The sequence below is a fragment of the Hemiscyllium ocellatum genome, chromosome 7 (assembly GCF_020745735.1).
Source record: "Hemiscyllium ocellatum isolate sHemOce1 chromosome 7, sHemOce1.pat.X.cur, whole genome shotgun sequence".
Classification (NCBI taxonomy): domain Eukaryota; kingdom Metazoa; phylum Chordata; class Chondrichthyes; order Orectolobiformes; family Hemiscylliidae; genus Hemiscyllium; species Hemiscyllium ocellatum.
In genome coordinates this window covers 16,492,801-16,514,447 of record NC_083407.1, presented here as the reverse complement: position 1 = coordinate 16,514,447, position 21,647 = coordinate 16,492,801, and the positions used below count along the sequence as shown (strand labels likewise).

General features: G+C 41.4%; 1 protein-coding gene across 1 annotated transcript in view; it reads left to right on the top strand.

Annotated features, from left to right (window-relative positions):
- The window catches only part of LOC132817324 (contactin-associated protein-like 5), a 1,293,865-nt gene that overhangs the window by 1,184,311 nt on the left and 87,907 nt on the right, over positions 1-21,647 (top strand). The window lies entirely within an intron of this gene.

The following is a 21,647-nucleotide window of genomic DNA, read 5'->3' as shown; positions in this document are numbered from 1 at the left end:
GTCTTGCACAGCCGCAACATGATATCCCAACTCCTGTACTCAATACTCTGACCAATAAAAAAAAGCATATTAAATGCCTTCTTCACTATCCTATCTACATTCGAGTCCACTTTCAAGGAGCTATGAACCTGTACTCCAAGGTCTCTTTGTTCAGCAACACTCCCTAGGACCTTACCATTAAGTGTATAAGTCCTGCTAAGATTTGCTTTCCCAAAATGCAGCACCTCGCGTTTATCTGAATTAAACTCCATCTGCCACTTCTCAGCCCATTGACCCATCTGGTCTCGATCCTGTTGTAATCTGAGGTAACCCTCTTCACTGTCCATTACACCTCCAATTTTGGTGTCATCTGCAAACTTACTAACTGTGCCTCTTATGCTCGCATCCAAATCATTTATGTAAATGACAAAAATGGAACAGTTGCTGTTTACTAGTTAATAATCTATAATTCTGTTAAGTTTTCCAGTAGAGTTAAGTTATTCCAATTCTTTTTTCTTTCATTTATAGTTTAACTATAGTGTAACAATGAAGTGTGTTTTGCTTCAAGCCTGGTAGTTTGAACAATTGAATTGTATCCAGAAGACAGCACCTTTAAAAATAAGAAAAAGTTGGGGTTGAGACTATCTTCTTGCTATATCGTGAGGGACTTGGCCTGGTGCACAACATCCACTGTCAACATCTTGGCGTAACCACAAATAAAACCTGACTAACCATAGAAATACAGTGGCTACAGGCTAGGAATGCTGCAGCAAGTAACTCATCCCCTGACTCCCAAAAGCCTGTCCGCTATCTACAAGTCAAGAGTGTAATGGAATGCTCCTGACTCACCTGGATAAATGCTGTTCTAACAACCCTCATGAAGCTTGGCACCTTCCAGGACAAAGCATCCCACTTGACTGGAACCACATCCACAAATATCCACTTTCTCCGTTACTGCTGCTCTGTCGCGTAGCATGTACAATCTGCTGCAGAAATTCACCAAAGGCTTTAGACAGCACATTCTGAACCTAGGAACACTTCCATCAGGAAGGGTAAGGACAACAGATCCATGGGAACACTACCATCTACAAGTTCCCCGCCAGGCTATTTATCATGCTGACTTCGTAATATATCACTGTTCCTTCAGTATCACTAGGTCGAATCCAGGAAACTCTTTCTCTTACAGCTTTGTGAGCCTACCTACAGCACGTAGACTGCAGTGATTCAAGAAAGAAGTTCACCACCATCATTAGATTAGATTAGATTAGATTACTTACAGTGCGGAAACAGGCCCTTCGGCCCAATAAGTCCACACCGACCTGCTGAAGCGCAACCCACCCATACCCCTACATTTACCCCTTGCTTAACACTACGAGCAATTTAGCATGGCCAATTCACCTGACCCGCACATCTTTGGACTGTGGGAGGAAACCGGAGCACCCGGAGGAAACCCACGCAGACACGGGGAGAACGTGCAAACTCCACACAGTCAGTCGCCTGAGGCGGGAATTGAACCCAGGTCCCTGGCGCTGTGAGGCAGCAGTGCTAACCACTGTGCCACCGTGCCACCCGTACTGTGCCACCGTGCCACCCATCATCTCTAACGCATCTAAGGATGGAACATAGACGCTGTCACATCCCATGACTGCATACATAAGGGAATAAAGCAGATGACTGCAGATCATTGTGGTGTTATTTCAAAGATGTTCGTACTGTGAAGCTTACGAGAGGGTTTTTTTCTCAGTTCGGAAGTATTGAGCATGAGCCAGTTTTTTCAAATTCAGTTTAAAAATTTAGAAGCATGGTTAGTTTTTTTTTCCTTTAAGCAGTTTAAGGAGCTCAGGAACCAGTCATTTCACCAAAAGTGTTCAGATGATAAAGCTTCCAAACTAGGAAAATTTGATTAACAGGCTGCAGGTTAAGGTATAAATGTTACTTACCACTTTTCAGTACAAATAGAGACATTGCCCAGGTTGATATGAATTTATAGAAGACTTTTGAAAGAATTCCACATGAGAGATTTAATTAGAATTAAAATTAGAATATCCTTTATTGCCACATGTACTCAAGAACGAACGTACAGGAGTACAATGAAAAGTTTACAATGTCGCCCCACAGGGTAGTCATGATTTGGAGATGCCGGTGTTGGACTGGGGTGTACAAAATTAAAAACCACACAACACCAGGTTATAGTCCAACAGGTTTAATTGGAAGCACTAGTGCTACTCTTTCATCAGGTGGTTGTCTACATTACAAGATTCTTCACACAGCGGGTTGTGAGTTCATGGAATGCCCTGCCCGTATTAGTGGTGAACTCTCCTTCTTTATGTTCATTTAAGCGGGCATTGGATAGGCATTTGGAAGTTATTGGGCTAGTATAGGTTAGGTAGGACTCGGTCGGCGCAACATCGAGGGCCGAAGGGCCTGTACTGCGCTGTATCCTTCTATGTTCTATGTTCTATGTTCTATAAGATATCGATAGATTAGGTGAATAGGCAAAACACTGGCAGATGAATTTTAATAGAAGCAATTGTGAGGTTAACCATTTAAGACTGAAAAAGGATAGATCTGGATTTTTTTTTATAGCACAAAGCTAAATACATGGATTTGGGTTTCAGGCACATAGCACTTTAAGATTCCACAGGCCATGCAAAAAATAGTCAGGAGCAAATAACTGCAAATGCTGCAATCTGTACTGAAAACAACAAATGCTGGAAATCATAGAGGGTCAGCAGCATCCATGAAGAGAGAGAGCAAGTTAACATTTTGAATCTAGAGGACTCTGATGAAGAGTCACCTAGACTCAAAACATTAGCTTGATTTCTCTCCATGGGTGTTGCCTGACCTGCAGAAAATAGCCGTGGTGGCTAATGGAATGCTGGCTTTCATATCGAAAGGGTTGGAGTATAGGGATGCAGACATTATGCTCCAGTTATACAAAGGTCTAGTTGACCCCATTTAGGGTAGATCTGGGCACTACACCTCAGAATGATATTTTGGCCTTGGAGCGAGTTCAAAGTAGATTTACGTGGGGGGTTCTTAGACTTCAGGTGTTCAGTTATGAAAGATTAGTCAATTAGGCCTTTATTCTCTCAATGGTTAGAGGGTGATCTAATCAAAGTTTTCAGGATATTAATAGGGTAGGTCAGTTAAAGATAAACTATTTGCACTGGTTGAAGATTCTAGAACCAAGGGACATTGTCTAAGAATTAGAGCCATTTCTAGGAGTGAAGATGGAAAGCACTTCTATATGCAATGAGGAGTGGATGTTTGCAGTTCTCTTCCTCAAATGGTGATTTGGTTTAAGCTAATTCACTTAAATTTAAATCTGAGGTAGACAAATTTTAATTAAGCAAGGGTATCAAGTAATATTGGCCCAAGCCGGCATCTGGAGTTAGGCCACAGATCAGCCATGATCTGCTGAGTGACAGAGCAAGCTCAAGGGGCTGAATGGCCTACTCATGCTCCTATACGGCTACTTTTGATCAAGGACTGCTTCAGTATCTGAATCAGAGTTAAAAAAATTGCAGGTGCTGGAATCCGAGGTAGACGAGCAGGAAACTGGAAGAACACAGCAAGCCAGGCAGATTCAGGAAGTGGAGAAGTCAACATTTTGGGTGCAACTCTTCTTCAGAACTGGGGGTGTGGGTAAGGGGAGCTGCATTCAAATGGGGTTGGGGGTGGGGTGATGAGGTAGTAATAGATGAACACAGATAGAGGATAAGGCTTGGTTGGTCGATGGGAGGAACGAATCTTCATGAATGATGCTGAACAGTCTTTCATGAACATTCTCCCTTCTGATCTTATGATGGATGGGAGAACATTGATGAAGCAGCTGAAGCTGGTTGGACCTAGGACACTACCCTGAGGAACTCCTGCAACGACCATAATACATAGGAGCAGAAATTAGGCCATTCAGCCCATCAAGTCTGCTCCACCATTCAATTATGGCTGATAAGTTTCTCAACCCCATTTTCCCACTTTCTCCAGAGATGTCCTGGAGCTGACCTCCAACGGCTACGACAATCTTCCTATGTAAGAGGTATGCTTTTACCTGACAAATGCTGAATTAAGACCCTTCCAGACTGACCCTCCAACCTTATTTCTCTTTTTAAGAAAATACTTCACAGGAGCAGCCAACAGCCATGTGCATCAATTTTGAAATCCAAATCCCGAAAATGATACCTATGTATTCACCACAGTGTGATGTTCTGATGTTTTCAAGAACAGCTGGTTGAACAGAGTCCGCACGCTGACTGCTTTAAACAATCACAGGAACGTATTGTTTGATATGCTCCACCAAGCACTGGGACATATGTCTTACATAACTGGCATCACACCAGCACTGAAACTCTTATATCACGTTATTCACTTTTACAGGAGGTAAAACATCATTTTTACATGACAGCAGCATCCTCTCAGTGGAATATGCTACTTGTGTTTGCTATAAAGTGACAATTATTTTCACTGATTCAATTTTTCTTTAGATATCTTGAATTAGAGGGTATAGGTTTACGGTGAGGGGAAGGATATAAAAGAGACCTTATGGGCATCTTTTTCATGCAGAGGATGGTACATGTATGGAATGAGCTGCCAGAGGAAGTGGTAGAGACTAGTAGAATTGCAGCATTTAAAAGAAATCTGGATGGGTTAAGAAGGATTTGGAGGGATATGGGCCAGATGCTGGCAGGTGGGACTAGATTGGGTTGGAATATCTGGTCAGCATGGGTCTGTTTCTGTGCTGTACATCTCTATGGCTATGACTATGACCTTCCACTTGCAGGATAATCTGAGTTAGAGAGGGCCTTAAGCCTATCTACAGGAATAGTGGAGGTTATGATGTAATGTCATTGGACTAGTAATATGGAACCCCAGTTCAATGTACTGGAGACATGAGTTTGAATGCCACCCTGACAGATGGTGAAATGTTAATACAATAAAAAAAATCAAGTTAAAGGGTGTCAGTTAGCTTGGATGGCTGGTTTGTGATGCAGAATTGACACCAACAATATGAGTTCAAATTCTCACACCAGCTGAGGTTTTCATGAAGGACTCTCCTTCTCAACTTCTCCCTTCAAGAGATATAGTGACCCTCAGATTAAACACCCCCCAGTCGTCTTTCTCTCATGAGATCAGCCATATGACTGAGACTATAACAATCTTACAGATAAATGTGAGGTGCTGAATTTTGGGAAAGCAAATCTTAGCAGGACTTATCCACTTGATGTTAAGTTCCCAGAGAGTGTTGCTGAACAAAGAGACCTTGGAGTGCAGGGTCATAGCTCCTTGAAAGTGGACTCGCAGGTAAATAGGATAGTTAAGAAGGCATTTGGTGTGCTTTCCTTTATTTGTCAGAGTATTGAGTATAGGAGTTGGGAGGTCATGTTGTGGCTGTACAGGACATTGGTTAGGCCACTGTAGGAATATTGCATGCAATTCTGGTCTCCTTCCTATCGGAAAGATGTTGTGAAACTTGAAAGGGTTCAGAAAAGATTTACAAGAATGTTGTCAGGGTTGGAGGATTTGAGCTACAGAGAGAGGCTGAACAGGCTGGGGCTGTTTTCCCTGGAGCGTCAGGGCTGAGGGGTGAACTTATAGAGGTTTACAAAATTATGAGGGGCATGGATAGGGAAAATAGGCAAAGTCTTTTCCCTCGGTCGGGGAGTCCAGAACAAGAGGACGTAGGTTTAGGGTGAGAGGGGAAAGATATAAAAGAGACCTGTGGGGCAACCTTTTCACATAGATGGCGGTACATGCCAGAGGATGAGGTGGAGGCTGGTACAATTGCAACATTTAAAAGGCATTTGGATGAGTCTATGAATAGGAAGGGTTTGGAGGGAACCTGTTGGACTCTAACCTGGTGTTGTGTAAATAAACATCAGTTTAGGATAAAAGCTTTTTTTCTCAGGAAAAGGTATCACTATATGGTTTTCGAAGTAAATATTATTTTTAAAATGTATTTAGTGTCTAAATAGATTATTAACAAGTGAATGTCACAGAATTTGCCCATGCTGAATACATTTCATTTAATCCACAATTTTTGATCTTTGTCAAAAAGTGTGGTGATGGGAAAGCACAGCCGGTCAGGCAGCGTCCGAGGAGCAGGAGAGTCGACGTTTTGAGCGTACGCTCTTCATCAAACATTCCTGCACCAAATATTTTGACTCAGATCTCCAGCATCTGCAGTCCTCACTTCCTCCCAGTTTTTGATCTTTACTCAGTCTTCCTGTTGAACTGTGAAGCAGTTCTGGAAGGTGAGTTCATTATAACAATGCAAGACAAGTGTTAAGATTCGGCCAAATACACTTCTCTGCTTGAAGCAGAGTGTATCTTTTTGGAAGCAAGCAAACAGGGAGAACCCAGAATCATTTTCTTTATTAAGGAAAGGCATGGGTCACCAATTGTCCTAGTCTTGGTAGAACCGAATTGGCCTGGTTCAAATATGAAAGAAGCCACATTCTGATTTTAAATTCTCTGATCTTTGCTTCTTGATGTGCTGTACTGCTGGCTGATGAGTATGACATTTTGAGGGCAAAAAAATCTAGTGTACAAACTGCTTTGTGATCCCTAATGAGATTGACTGCAGAGTTTTCAGTCGCTTCAGGCCTTTCGTGTGATCCTAGAGAGCAAACAAAACCATGCACTTCTGAATCCACAGCAAGGATTGTTATAATATATAGATCTTGATTAAAAAGAGCACCATCTCCTGTCCTGGCTGTGACAGCTCCTGAAAAATATATTGGCTACAGATAAGTTTTTTTCTTTAGTTGCTTCATCTCTGAGAAAATGCGGGACCCTGCAGTCTCTGTGTTTAAAATGTTCGATTTATATTTAGGAGCTGGCAGCTGTAGCAAGTAATCCTGAGAAAGAATCCAAAATTCATCTATTTTTCTGGTGTATCTTCCTTTCGTTTCAGTCAAGTTTTTTTTTTCTATTTTAAATGTTGATGAATATTACACTTTTCTATGAATATATTTATGTTCTCCTCTCATTACAGTTTCCTTGGAGATATTTGAGACTTCATTGGGTGAAATTATATTTCTTTTTGATGCTATTGCCTGTTTCGTTCTCTCTCCTCTTGGTCATTATCCATGTATGAGTCTAAATGTGGAAGATCAGCAGATTGTGACCATTGTAACTGAGCCAAATGCAGTTACTTCATTTGACATACAGCCAGGTATACAGTTAAGTGGAGGTGATCCCAGAAGTGCTGAAGTTTTGCATCAATATCCAAATTGCCAGCTCAGAAAGCTAGCATAGCACAGAGTAGAGATCAAAGCTAAAACCTCCATGTGCTAACCTGTCTGTCAGTGCAGTGAAATTGAAATCGTCCTTGAGCACCTAATTTAGTTCAGTACGAAAGGTTGTTGGAGAACTATTTTTTAGATGAGGTATTTAAAACAAGTCTGAGGCTCTGATTAGGCCGGTGGAATCAATTCTATAGCACCTTTCAACTCTAAACATTCTCCCGACCAGCATATGTTAAGGACATGGTGATGTCATGGTAATGTCACTGAATTGGTAATTCACACACCGACTAATGTTCTGGGAACATGGTGAAAGTGAGGGCTGCAGATGCAGGAGGTCAGAGTCTAGATTATAGTGGAAAAGGACAGCAGTTCAAGCAGCATCCGAGGAGCAGGAAAATCGATTCCTGATGAAGGGCTTTTGCCTGAAACATCGATTTTCCTGCTCCCCAGATGCTGCCTGGCCTTCTGGGGACATGGGTTCAATTCCCACCAGAGCTGGTGGAACTTAACATTCAATTAACTAGGTTTGGAATGTAAAGCTAGCCTCAGTAATGGTCACCATGCCCAACTTTACTGACATGATGTAAAAACCTATCTAACCTTAACCAATACTCTTCAGGGGGTAAAATCTGCCATTCATGTCCATTGTGTGACTTCAGAGCCACAGTAATGGTGATTAATTTGTAAGTATCCTCTGAAGTGAATGATTAATGTGATCACCATTAGTCTAGCTTCTTTTTAATTCCAAATCTTATTGAATTCATATTTCACTGTTGGCCTTGGTGAGATTTGAATACACAGTCCTTGAAAATGTGACAATGCTGCCCTTTTAACAAGGTTATTTTTTCCTTGGGTTTTTTTTGAGAGAGGTCATAAAGGCAGAGGTGTCAAAATGTCTGTGCAAGAGTCAAGTTTAACAATGGCAGGGGATTGCCTAGATTAAATTAGCTACAGTGTAGAAACAGGCCCTTCAGCCCAAACTGACCCTCCAAAGAGATCCCACCCAGACCCATTCCCCTAACTAATGCACCTAACACTATAGGCAATTTAACATGCCCAATTCACCTGCACATCTTTGGACTGTGGGAGGAAACTGGAGCACACCCGCGTAGACACGGGGAAAATGTGCAAACTCCACATGGATAGTGCCAGTGGCAGGAATTGAACCCAGGTCCCTGGCACTGTGAGGCAACAGTGCTAACCACTGAGCCACCACGCCAACCACTGTCTCATTCTCCCAGTTCAGGTTTTTTCTAGTTTCTTCTAGTTGCAACAGTGAGAAGCTGCTGCAGCCCAGAGAAGGTTTCCAAGCTACAGCAGATAATTCTTGTTTGACTTCTCTCTCTGAAATCTTTCCTGCCTGTAAGAACCCGTTGAGTTTGTAAGTTTGCTCATTGAGCTGAAAGGTTTGTTCTCATACGTTTTATCACCATGCTAGTTAACATCATTAGTGAGACCCCATTAAAGCATTGGTGTATTGTCCAACGTTCTTCTTATCTGTCTTGGTCTGTTGTGGTGAGTGATATCACTTCAAGTTCTTTTTCTGAGAGGTTGGTAAATGGGGTCCAAGTTGATGTGTTTGTTGATGGACTTCTGGTTTAAATGCCAGGCCTCTAGGAATTCCCGTGTGTGTCTTTGCTTAGCCTGTCCCAGGATGGATGTATTGACCCAGTCGAACTGGTGTCCCTCCTTGTCTGTGTGTAAGGATACTAGTGATAGTTGGTCATGTCTTTTGGTGGCTAGTTGGTGCTCATGTATCTAGGTGGCTAGTTTCCTACCTGTCTGTCCAATGTAATGTTTGTTAAAGTCCTTACAGGGTATTTTGAATATGATGTCCATTCTGCTGGTTGTTGGTACAGGGTCCTTTAGATTCATCAAGAGTTGCTTCAGTGTGGTGGTAGGTTTGTGGCTACCATGATGCCAAGGAGCCGGAGTAATCTGGTCATCATCACCGAGATGTCTTTAATGTATGGTCGTGTGGCTAGAGTCTCTGGGCATGTTGTGTCTTCTTGTTTAAATTTATTGTAAGAATCTGTGGACCGTGCTTATCGAGTACCTGTTGTTCTTGAATATATTGTATCGGTGTTTTTCTTTGGCATCTCGTAGCTCCTGGGTGCTGCAGTGTGTTGTGGCTCATTTAAATAATGTCCTGATGTAACTCCATTTGTGAGTGTTGGGATGATTGCTCCTGTAGTTGAATATCTGGTCTGCGTATGTCGCTTTCCTGTAGACGCTGGTCTGTTGCTCTCCATTGGCTTTTTGTTCTACGGTGACATCTCAGAAGGGGAGTCTGTTATTGCTCTCTTCCTCTTTATACCAGTAAGAGTGTTGTCAATGTGTTTGTGGGTTTCTTCTAACTTGTTCTGTTTCATGATGACAAAGGTGTCATCCACATAGTGGATCCAAAGCTTGGGCTGAGTCGTGGGGAGGGCTGCTCATTCCAACCTCTGCATAACTGCTTCTGCCAAGAATCCTGACATTGGTGATCCCATCGGTGTCCTATTGATTTGTTTGGAGGTCTTCTTTACATATAGAATTTGTGGAAATTATAGAGAATACGCAAGCCCTGAATACACTCCCTGAAAGTGCTGTACCAGCTTAATAAGTGAACATTTCAGTTCGAAATACTAACAGATATTTTTGCTCAACAGGGCTGTACACAAACAATTTAGTTAAGATCCAAATCAACCAACAAATAATTGAATAGCAAAACAGGCTGAAGAGTTAATTGTCCTACTGCTGTCCCCACATTCCCAAGTGAGCTAGTAAGTGACTGAGTGAGAAAGATGAGCGAAAGTTTGAACTGGAAGCAGTGCACTCAGCATGAGTGCTATAACCACTCCAGCCCTTTCACGCTCCTAGTTTGAACATCGATATCTTTCATTAATCTTTGCGTGCCCATTTACTGTCCCCCTTCACTTGAGATGTGGGCAGAATTTTGAAGAAAAGAGCTGTTTTCAATCCAACATGAATATTAGATTGTGAAGATTGTTGTAAGTTTAGAAGAGAAGTCGCCAGACCAGTCTTTAATCAGAACCTCAACTGCAGGTTCATTTGTCCATCATGGGATCTTCCCACTCTCTACCCACCCCCCTCAATCTTGTAGAATTTTCAGCGGGATCAGACTTGGTTTGCACAACAGGTTTTAATTGATTTATCAAAGCCTTTGTCTCTTGATTCAGCAAAGTCGTCTCAATTCCTGTCCGTCTCTGTGATGCAGTTTTTATAGTGAGCAGCTTGGGCAGCCTAATGGTATTTTGCTAGAATCTTAATTCAGAGACCCAGGTCATGATCTGGAGACAAGGGCTTGAATCCTTCCAGGGCAGATGGTAGAATTTGAATTCAATTTGGATCTAGTGATGACTACAAAACCATTGCCAATTGTGAGGAAAATTCATCTAGTTCACTAATGTCCTTTAGGAAAGGAAACTGCCATCCTTACCTGGTCTGGCCTATCTGTGACTCCAGACCCACAGCAATGTTGTTGACTCTCATCTGGCCTCTGTTCAATTAGGGATGGACAAGAAATGCTGGTCAGAGCCAGCAATGTTCTCATCTGTGAAAGAATAATAGTAAATCAGAATGTGGCCACTGTCATCTTTTGTGAATGACAGTCAGTCTGCTTGTCATTTTTTTGTTGTTCAAGAATATCACATTTTGATGAGGAGAAAATGGAGCCCACTTACGTCTCTCAGGAGTTGTGTGAAGTTATCTGAATCAGGTAATCAGTGTTATATAAGTTGGCCAGTATGTGAAAGGGTTAACAGAGATATCATGAGATAAGCTGCACCCACCAAGACTGTGCCTGGGTGAAGCTAACCAATGTTCTTAGTGTGAAACCCCACGGAGCTATGTTAGCTCAATTGGTGACAGCTGGTTTGATATGCAGAGTAATGTTAACAGTGTGAGTTCAATACCTATAGAGGATGAGGTGATAACAGGAGTTTGACCTTTCTCCTCATCTGAATTGCAATGACCCTCAGGTTAAAGTAGCAGCCCTATGGTCTGGAAAGACTACAGTGACTTTAATTTTTTACTAAGTCTAACCTGGCGTCTTACAAGACTTCATCATGTAACTTTCATATCACATGACCAGCTAATCAATACGGTGTAAAAAATAATCAACTCTATTAAAACAAGATCAATCCTCTGTTGCCAATAAAGCTTATGTGGGCTTCCTTCACCACTAGGTTTCTTAGGTTAAACCAATAGGGATGAGTCATGGCAATCCATCTGTCCAAGGCATCTCAGATGGTTCTGGTAAACGCAACCTCAATATATACCAATCAGGAGTTTAAACTTCACTGACCTGAACTTTTTGATTAATTAGACTGTTTTTGATTTGGAACAAGTCTCCTGACGTTGGTGGAATTTTAATTTAAGTTTGCTTCCAATGTAGGTAGAGTTTCCACAGTCTTTTGTGTGTTTTGAAAAACATCACTTTTTAACATGGCTGCACCAAATTAGCCTAATATCCAGGGTCACCTTTAGGATGTATGTTTGCTTCCTTCAAGAAACCTTGAGACATTGATTTTAAATTTTTTGGAAGCCTCCTAACTACGGGATAATCAATAAATTTAGATTTTCCTTGTGAATTGAAGAACTGACGGCAAGACCCAACCTTCCTAGATATTAGATTGGAATATTTTGTTAAATGTTACCTTCAACAGCTTAAAGTTTGATTAGGCAGGAGATTGACATTATGATTTAAAGTGCTTTGTTTCTGTTTGAGAGAGAAAACTTTCGACTGCATTCATCACACTTTATTAAAATAACGCTTCTAAATATATCAAGGCACATTTTATTCAAACAGAGTATGTTTTTGAAAAGTACTGCTTTCAAAGAAGAATCCCAACTCTGGGTGATGATGGATTTTGTGTTGTGCATTGAGCCCTTGAATTTGTGCAGGAACAAATTGAGCAGAACATGAACAAACAAACCTTCTACTTCAGAGATGAGGGCACTCTTCTGTGTGCCATGACTAACACCATGCATCTATCCGGGAATTTACTTTTGATGCAAGAATTTTATTCAAAATGGTTTGGGTGTTATTTCAAATAAGTTCAACTGCAAAAAGAACAATCCTGAGGCCCCTGGATGGTTGCTCTCAGAAGCTCTCCTAATGCTCTGATCTACAGTCACAGAAGTGGGACAGAGGAAAGAGAAATTCTTAGCTTGATTGCAATCACCTAAAAACATTGTGCTGATGCCATTGCACATTCCACACCTGAAAAAGAAACAGTCACATTCCTGGAGGCCAGAAGAAAGAATTATCCTCTTACACAACAGAGGGTGGTGGTGGTGGGTTATTTTACAGACTGGAGGCCTGTGACCCAGTGGAGTGCCACAAGGATTGGTGCTGGGTCCTCTACATTTTGTCATTTACATAAATGATTTGGATGCGAGCACAAATGGTATAGTTAGTAAGTTTGCAGATGACACCAAAATTGGAGGAGTAGTAGACAGTGAAGAGATTTACCTCAGATTACAACAGGATCTGGACCAGATGGGCCAATGGACTGAGAAGTAGCAGATGGAGTTTAATTCAGATAAATGCAAGGTGCTGCATTTTGGGAAAGCAAATCTTAGCAGGATTTATACACTTAATGGTAAGGTTCTAGGGAGCGTTGCTGAACAAAGAGACCTTGGAGTGCAGGTTCATAGCTCCTTGAAAGTGGGATCGCAGGTAGATAGGATAGTGAAGAAGGCATTTGGTATGCTTTCATCTATTGGTCAGAGTATTGAGTACGGGAGTTGGGAGTTCATGTTGCAGCTGTACAAGACATTGGTTAGGCCACTGTTGGATTATTGCATGCAATTCTGGTCTCCTTCCTATCGGAAAGATGTTGTGAAACTTGAAAGGGTTCAGAAAAGATTTACAAGGTTGTTGCCAGGGTTGGAAGATTTGAGCTATAGGGAGAGGCTGAACAGGCTGGTGCTGCTTTCCCTGGAGCGTTGGAGGCTGAGGGGTGACCTTATAGAGGTTTACAGAATTATGAGGGGCATGGATGGAATAAATAGACAAAATCTTTTCCCTGGGGTTGGGGAGTCCAGAACTAGAGGGCATAGGTTTAGGGTGAGAAGGGAAAGATATAAAAGAGACCTATGGGGCAACCTTTTCACACAGAGGGTGGTACGTGTATGGAATGAGCTGCCAGAGGAAGTGGTGGAGGCTAGTACAATTGCAACATTTAAAAGGCATTTGGATGGGTATATGAATAGGAAGGGTTTGGAGGGATATGGGCCGGGTGCTGGCAGGTGGGACTAGATTGGGTTGGGTTATCTGGTCGGCATGGTCGGGTTGGACCGAAGTGTCTGTTTCTATGCTGTACATCTCTATGACTTGAACCAGTGGTTATGGACTACAAGGCTCATTTAAGCAAATTAAATCCATTTGTTGAGATAATGGAAAGTAATCTTTACACACTTTTTATACAAGTTGCACTCTGTTATAACACAGCTTATGTGTCTACTTGCATTTGAACAAGTTGGTGTTTTATGATCTCCCCAAAAGTGAAATAATGTGTTACCAAGCTGGGCTTGTTTGAAAAATCCAATTTCTATGCACAGGTTGCACTGAGTTACCTGGTATGCCACTATGGATGCCAACTTTAGCTTCTGTAAGTTTAAATTAGGAAAAGGAGAAGGCTCATGCCCGAAACATCGATCCTCCTGCTCCTTGGATGCTGCCTGACCTGGTGCACTTTTCCAGCAACACATCTCAAGCATCTCCAGTCCTCACTTTCTCCTTAAAGGAGAAATCAGCCAAGATCCTTGCTCCTGATCAGGAAGCATAGCGAGTGTTTCAGGAAAGGTTGAGCTGTTATGTCATACCCCAAAACTAAACTGAGATAGTATTCACTGTCTTTCCTAATACATGACAAAAGTCTAAATAGGCAAGACATCTACTGGGTGGCTGCAATCCTTAAGCATTGGCCAACAGCATTTATTGTTCCTAAAAATGAGTGAATTGAAATTCAGGACAACTAGCAAATTAACCCATCAAAAGACTGTTCATACTATGAGCTATTTTGAATACATTGATTGAACTAATATTGATATCCAGGGGATATCAATAATCCAATCTGAACCAGCTGCATGTTCAAGCAATATTTCATATGCAATTTTATCATCAGAGAAAGGTTAATATTTGGAAACTTTGAATTGAGTTATGTCTTGATGGTGCATAGAACCATACAAGTCAGAGCAGGAGTAGGCCATTTGGCCCATTGATCTGGCTGTACATTTTGCATTCATCCAAAGTAAAGAAAGACTAAGATGATGGGGTGGAGATGCTCAGATTGTGATATACAAGGCTGAGAAGTTTTGTCCAATAGTCTGATTGGTTCAGAGGATGCTATTTCCTGGCTGTTTTTGTTCATATAAATTGCTTAAACTCCTTTTGGTTTGCCAGAATGTTTTTGTTATCTTTATTCAGGAATGTAGGCATTGCTGAAAAAAAAGCATTTGTTGCCCATTGCAATTTGATTTGAACCCAATGACTAATGGGACAATCCCAGAGAGCAATAAAGAGTCAACCATATTGCTGTGGGTCTAGAGTCACATTTTGGCCAGACCATGTGAGGATGCAGATTTCCATCCCTGAGGAGCATTAGTTAACTAGTTGTGTTTTTACAACAATCGCTATGGTTTTGTATTCACCATTCCTGAGACTGGCTTTTAGTTGCAGAGTTATTAAGTGAAAATGTATTGCACTAGCTCTGATCTTCAGTGATGTTTACTCTACCGAGAACCTTAATACAAGTCTTCATCGAGGGAGACAGGCTTGCTGGTTCAGATTCAGATATTTAAAAACAAAGTATGTCCAATGAATATTGATAAGGTCACTTATCTATGTGCAAACGGTAGTGCAAAGATGGCCACTGCATGTGCAAATGGTGCTGGTGACTCAAGGCATTCTTAAGCTTTGTTTAGCCTGTGAATGAGCAAATTCAGGTTCAATGTGGACAACCTCCAGATCAGGTTCATTATCTGGAGGGAAGTGGGCAAAGCTTCCTGGTGCAGTCAAAGGGACAGAGTGCCTCTGGCTTCCTCACAATCGCGATGAAGGAAACTATGATGATTAAACCAGGGCCAGGTGAATCTCAATGACTATGGGATTGTTAACCGGGTCAATCAGGGAGCCCTACCTGAAGGATTAAAAACAGGCGATTCTGAAGGTCTTCTCAGTCTGGGTACTGGCTTTGACATGGCTGGTCAGGGCCTACTGTACTGTGCACATGTAAATGAGGGGTGAGTTGGTGACAGGATGCCAACTTTTGAACAGTTTTTTTCAGAAATCTGAGGAAAATAGTCAAGCAAGGTCAAGAGACAGAGAGGAAACAATTTGTGAAAGCAGCATGTCACCTAGAAATATCATTTTGAAAATGGAAAGATCTGAATCCAAAGGTTCTTCTTAGTCCCACCAGAGTAGAGCTGAATCTACAAGAAAGTGATTCCTGTCATGCAGCCTGACATCATCAGTAGGGATCATTTCAAAGAAATAGAGTCAAAAATTGAAATTCCATTGAATGTAGTATTTGTTGAGACACTGCTTTCTTTGTCATAATAAAGATGTCTGGTAGCAATTTCACTTGAATTCATTATACATTTGCCACCTCTGTGCCACCTGGAGGTGGTGTTTGCATGATCCACAATCTTTCAAAAATAATCTATAAATATCGGAAGCAGCTAGCAAAAATTCAGAATACTCTGAAAGGCTATAACAGATCCATCAGCATTTGATAAGAGTGAAAATAGATTAAACCCGCTATTACACCCACTCATGAATGTTTGAAAAATGGCTCCAAATAATTGATGTTTCAGTGTGATGAGGGCACAAACTAATGGAAGGCAAAGTGACAGAATACTTAAAACCTGGAACAAATATGAAAGACAGTAGTGATTCTCAGCAGGAACACATTGTCTATCAAGAAAACACAAGTTTCCTTGCATTTCATTCTCTAAACATTTCTTAAGAACTTCTGTAATAACCACTTAAACTGGAATTTGTTCACTTATTTTTAGTTTTTTCATCTGCACAGTATTAACACCCTTTAAAATTGATCTTATCTAAATGACAACTGTACACCCAGCTATCCTTAACGTCCTCTTGTGACTAGATGATGATACCAAACTACTGCTACCGGTTAAACTGTATGGGGAGTTCTAACTGTCAGGAGTTGAGATTTCATTAAAAGATTATGTTTTACGAGGTGATTATACTGAGAGAAAGCTTTTAGTGATGAAATTTCCATTTTGCACTGCAGAACTGTGCCAAAGTCGTATTATTTACTTATTATGCATATATCACCTGAGGTGGTGCACAGTCTCTTCACTGCCTATTGTAGCCCCATGCTTTACTTTCAGCAGGATTTAGAGAAAAAAGTAAATTCATGCCTTAGATCTAGTTATCGCCATAACATCCCATGGATTAAGGTCCAGTTTGTTTGAACCTTGGAGTTACGTTTTCAAATTGCTTCTTGATGCTTCAGTGGATTGCATGGCATAGAATTGATTGGAAACGATAACAGGCCCATCATGAGCAGCACGGTGGCTCAGTGGTCCCTGTGCCAGCAACCCAAGTTTGATTCCCCCCTCGGGCGACTGTCTGTATGGAGCTTGCACATTCTCCCCATGTCTGCGTGGGTACTCCTTAGGTGCTCTGGTTTCGTCTTACAGTCCAAAGATGTGTAGTTTAGTTGGATTGGCCATTGGGATTCCAGGGATAGGGTAAGGGGTGGGTCTGGGTGAGATGCTCTTCTGAGGATCAGTGTGAGCTTTATGGGCCTGAAGAAGGGCTCATGCCCGAAACGTCGATTCTCCTGCTCCTTGGATGCTGCCTGACCTGCTGCGCTTTTCCAGCAACCCGTTTTCAGCTTATGGGCCAAATGGCCTGCTTCCAGACTGTAGGGCTTGAATGAAAGTCAGATTCTGAAGACATCAGGGATTCCTAATTACCTCAGTCATAGTTGGGAGTCACATCATAAGAAGCTGCTGTGATTGGGTACATTAAAGATTTTCTGTAATGTAAACCAGCTGCCTAATCTATCTTCTGCTACTCCCCTTGAGAAACATTGCCAACTGCTGCTGGGTGTGCCTTTTTAATGTTTCCAGATTTGAGGCAAAGAATCGGTCCTTGTAGTCAGAAAGCTTTTCCAGTGTAGCACCCTTACAGAGAAATCTGATGAGTAGACAGGTTCACTCAATCAAATTAAAGAATCCTTAAGGGCATATACAGATATTAAACCAGAAAATATATTCGAAATTAGAATATATAATTCAAAATGTAGTAAAGAAAAGAACATGAAAGAAGAGAGAGTAATAAAAGGGAAAAAAAGTAACAAAAGACTTTATGGATACAACGTACATTCAGTTCAAAAGGACATCGTGTGGTAACTCAAAGGTAAGCACTGCTACCTCACAGCACCACGGACCGAGGTTTGATTCCAGCCTCTGGTGACTCTCGGTGTGGAGTCTGCACATTCTCCCCGTGTCTGCGTGGGTTTCCTCCAGGTGCTCCAGTTTCCCCCCACAGTCCAAAGATGTGCAGGTCAGGTGAATTAGCCATAGTGTTCAGGGATGTGCAGGTTTGGTGCATTAGTCAGGGGGAATGTAGTGAAATAGGGGAATGGATTTGTGCAAGATACTCTTCTGAGGGTCAGTGTGGACTTGTTGGGCTGAAGGGTCTGTTTTCACACTGTTGGGTTTCTATTCTATGATGATGCCACTCTTGTAAAGTTAAGTTTCAGGGAGGTATTTGATGTTCATTAAGAGCTATTAGAAAATTACAAATTCACACACGCTTGAATACACTATCCCATATTTTTTTCTGATGTGTTTAAACAGTAAGTGCTGCAACTTGATTCTCTTCATGCATTTTAATACAGAATCGATTATTGAGTTACGAGTACAGCACAGCTGGTGGAGGAGGAGAGGCAATTGGAGAGTAATTTGCATATCTCCACGTTTAGCTTCTCTTGTGGAGGGAATTTACTTCATTAAAGCACTGTGCGGTAATAACCTTATCGCAATTCCTATCGTATAATCTAGGCTGGTCTGGCTTTTCTGTCCGTGATAATGAAGATCAGTTTTTCTTCATTTAGATTTAATAACACGACCCTCCTTTACATATGCAAAAGCAAAATAGGGGTGGTATGGTGGCTCAGTGGTTAGCACTGCCAGTTCACAGCACCAGGAACCTGGGTTCTCCCCGTGTCTGTGTGGGTTTGCTCTGGTTTTCTCTCACAATCCAAAGATATGCTGGTCAGGTGAATTGGCCATACTGGCTAAACTACCCATAGTGTTAGGTGTGTTAGTCAGGGGTACAGAAAGGTTGGGGGAATGGGTCTGGGTGGGTTACTCTTCAGAGGATTGAGGTGGACCTGTTGGGCCAAAGGGCAGGACAATTGATGTTTGGGGCAAAAGCCCTTCATCATATAGGGAATTAACCTAAACTAAAACTCCTTCAAAGGGATACCTGAAAACTTTCTGAGGACAATCTGGTGATAGACATAATGCAGGCTTCCTTGCAGTACAGTGCATACTCTTGACAAAACATAACTTTTTCCCATTTTCTCTCCTCTGGTAATATTTCTGCCATCAGACCTCTATCTCATCCTTTTTTAGTGTTTCTCTGCACTAACATGACAATGTCATGACATCTGTCATAAAAAGTCTGTGTCATGAGCAGTGTGGCATTGTGGTTGTTGCACAATGGTTGTGTGAGTGAGGGCAATGCCATATTGGCTATGGTTGATCAGTAGCCTCAAAAATGTGGCATGAGTGTTGTAAACACTGGTCTTTGACAGATACCGACTGAATGGCAAGTTGCTTTGTCACTGGCGCATGGTAAGATGGGGAAGAATTGACACGAAGGGCACCATAGAAATGGGGTATATTGTCAGAGTTTGGTAAGATATGGCAAGAAAATTTGCTGGTACTCATGGAGATAAACCTCCCAAAAACTCAATGCTACTTGCATTTCACCAAAATAAAAAATTAAATTAAATTCTCTGCTTCTCAGTCTTCTGATGTAGAGAATCTCAAAGATTCTCCATCTCTGACTAAAGGAGGTAGAGAATGTAACCTCGATGTCTTGGCCCTTAGTGACATCTACTTAATTTTTTAAGTGTAGCCCTTGATTCTAGACCAACCAGGGGAATGATCTCACTTGTATCTGTCTTGTTTATCACTTCAAGTATTTTGTAAGTTTCAATGGGATCATTCTTTGAATCTTTGGAGAATACATGCCTAGTTTTCCTTATCTCACTTCAAAGCACAGTCCCAATGTCCCAGGAACAAGTCTGTTGAACCTTCTTTTAACTCTCACCATGGCAATAATATAATTCTTGAGATAAGGAGTCCAGAAGTGCTCTTGGTGCTCCAGATGTGGTATATTCAAGCTTTTAAACAATTGAACCAAATCTTCAGTACTGCTGTACTCAAATCCTCTTGTGACAAATGTCAACATTTCATTAGCCCTCCTTGCAGCCCATTACAACTTTCAGTAATTTATTGACAAGGAGACCTGGGTCCCATTGCACATCCACACTTTCCAGTCTCTTACCATTAAAAAACTACTATGCACTTCTGTTCTTCCTATCAATTTGATATTTTCCCATGTTATGTAAGTGCAGCAGGTGGCACAGTGATTAATACTGCTGCCTCATGGTGCCAAGTATGCAAGTTCAATTCCAGCCTTGGGTGACGATGTACTTGGAGTTTGTACATTTGTCACGTGTCTGCGTAGGTTTCCTCCGAATGTGCCGGTTTCCTCCCACAATCCAAAGTTGTGCAGGTTAGGTGGATTGGCCATGCTAAATGGCCCATAGTGTTCAGGGATGTGCAGACTAGGTGGACTAGCCGTGTAAATGTGGTGTTATGAGAATGGGTTGGCTGCTGTTCTTAGGAGAAAGTGATGACTGCAAATGCAGGAGGTCAGTTCCAAGTGTGGTGCTGGAAAAGCACAGCAGGTCAGGAAGCATCTGAGGAGCAGGAGAATCAACCTTTCATAGAACATAGAACAATACAGCGCAAAACAGGCCCTTCAGCCCTCGATGTTGTGCCGACTTGTGAATTATTTCGGGCAAGACCTCTTCATCATCGCTTGATGGACCAAATAGTGTCTATCTGCACTGTATGGATTCTATGATATCACTATTCTCATTCAAATTCTCCCAAAACGTTTTTTCTTAGATATAATTCTAGCTTTTTAAAAAAAATTCTATCTCTAATTTTTCTTTGACAGGACCAGCCAACTTTCAGTATGGAATCCGCTAACATCATGACAGTAACCTTTGGAGTGCTATTACACTACTGTCAAATGACATATCAGGGAAAAGTCACCAGCTGTGTCCCTTCATCCCTGGTCTTTTCAAAGGTTTTGTTTAAATTTCACTATCTGAAGCAAGCTTCATTTTCTGCCTAATTTTACTTCTACTAAATTACTTTGAAATAAGACTTAAATTTTCCCAATTTTGAATTCCTATATTTAACATTAATTTCAGTCTAATTTGGATTTCATCTGCAATTGTACCACCAAAGTCTATCATTGTCTCAGATTATTGAACCGTGAAACAGGCGACGTGATGCCCGCTACCTTAATTCATTTAATTGTCACTCCATAAAATTTAAATTCAATGATTCTGCTGTTTGATATTTTAAATTCTGAATCTTAGATCCTTCACAACGAACCATTTTCTCTCTGAGGTTTTCATTGGTTTATTTGGGTTCTTTATTCCATCCAAGATCATGGAGAGAATTGTTCTTCCTACAGTGTCCCTTCATTATCCCTGACCAGTAAACTAGGTATTGTCCCAGTGAAGCATATGGCTGCTCTCCGTTAGAGAGAGACAAGCAGTGGTAGTTTGACCTGAGGGTCCCCCTGCCTCAGGCATCCAGACCAATATGCTACTTTCTTCTTAAGGTTAATCATGCTTATCCTAAAATATTGCAGTTCAGTTCCATTCTTTACAGCCTCTTTGCCTTTGGATGTGGCAGCTGTGTTCCAGTGGTTGCATTTCTTTTGTTTTGCTCATCATAATTTTTTACTTGTTTTATTTTTACAGGTGTCTCAAAGGTATCGTTGAGATAGGCTCATTTTCATCTGTCCTATTTCTCATTTCTGAGGGCTGACTGTCCCAATGCCACAATCTATTGAATAATTTCTCCTGTCTGATTTCCTTGTCTTTGTTTTCCCCAGAGATTGCAGTCCAACTCCTTGGGCATTAGCTGCCCTCTAATTATTCAGCCAAGGACATTGTTCATCCACACAGACCTTCAACCATGCGAGCACAATGGACTGATCGGGTCATCATGTGATCACACATGTACAAGCATGTATCAACTTAATAAGTAACATACACCCCACACACCAAACTAATACAATAGTACACACTGACACAGAAAATGCCAAAA